The sequence below is a fragment of the Alligator mississippiensis genome, chromosome 14, assembly GCF_030867095.1.
Source record: "Alligator mississippiensis isolate rAllMis1 chromosome 14, rAllMis1, whole genome shotgun sequence".
NCBI lineage: Eukaryota > Metazoa > Chordata > Crocodylia > Alligatoridae > Alligator > Alligator mississippiensis.
The window spans coordinates 27,283,288-27,284,616 of record NC_081837.1 but is presented as its reverse complement, the minus strand read 5'-3'; positions in this window follow the sequence as shown (position 1 = coordinate 27,284,616).

The following is a 1,329-nucleotide window of genomic DNA, read 5'->3' as shown; positions in this document are numbered from 1 at the left end:
CGTGGGGGCAGAAATGCATCTTGGTCATGCATTTGAGAGTTATACTGTACTGCTTGTCCTCAGTGCCCAGGAATTGTAGTGATCTGATACTGTAGATAGTCTTACATAAAAGTCTTTCTATTACATAGTTATTAGAAAACATTTTGGGGTGTAAAAGGTAGCAATATATGAGCACGTTATCTTAAACATTTTATTGATCATGCTAAAAGACAATATTTGATAAGAAGTTCTTTTAATTTTTCCAAAAATTTTCAATTTTTCCAATTTTTCAGAAAAAAAAAGTCCTTGAAAAAAATGTTTTTTCCCCAGTTTTTTCTGGTTTTTTTTTTTTTCTGAGCCTTCACATTCCTAATCCAAATAAATGATACTGTGTTTTTGTTGACTGAATATGGTAAACATAATCACTTGTTGCCAGCATCAATCACTTCCAGTGGGTTTATGCCAGGTTTCAAAGTGTGGCTGAAGCAGGCGACCACAAAAGCTTGTTTCTTAGTGACTGCAGAATGAAGCTTTGCAGACATGACACCTAGCTTGCTTAGAAAAGGAAGGAAAGCAATCAACCCATCAAGCTGAACCAGATCAGAATAAACAGTGTGTGACAGGCCCACATCCGCTGAATGGGCATGTGCCTTCCCACCTTGCATTGCACCTGGACCTAACCGCCCACCACAACTTGTTGTTGTTAATGTACCTCTGGAGGTGGTGCTCAGTGGTTCCTTTAATGTCAAGGGGCAACTCTCTTGGCACGTCTTCTGTGGGACTCCTCCTCCCCTACACCCCACCCCTTTTCACTCATGTGTTCCAAAGGTTTCTGGCAACATCCTGGAACAGCTATGGTTTCCTTCTTTCAGCAGCGAGACTGTCAAAAGAGACATCACAGGATACTTACCACTATCCATTTGATTTGCCAAAAACAATACAAGAGTAGAAACTCAACCAAAAAAGAGCCTGGCTTGGGCAGTGGGCAGGGCAACATTGTCTCCCATGCTGAGCAGCTCACTCCTGAGCATGAGGTGCTCACTGCACTTCCCCCTTGGACCTGAATCAACTTCCCGGTGAGCTGGCTTTCTACTGGGGTTCTTCCCTATCTGGCAACCGAGCCAGGTGTGCCACAGTCCTGTGGCATCTCATGCAGCCCTCGTATGAGAGCAGGTATCCTGCCAGTCCCCTATTGGCATGCTTCAGTTCATTGTTGGCCCAGCCAGGTGTGTGGGTCCTGTTGGGCTCCCCGTCGGGGTCTGTCCCAGTCTGGCAACCATAGGGCCCATCCCCTCCTGGCTCCACCTGACCTGTGTGTTCCCAGGTGGGTCTCTGGTGACGGTGGCAAGT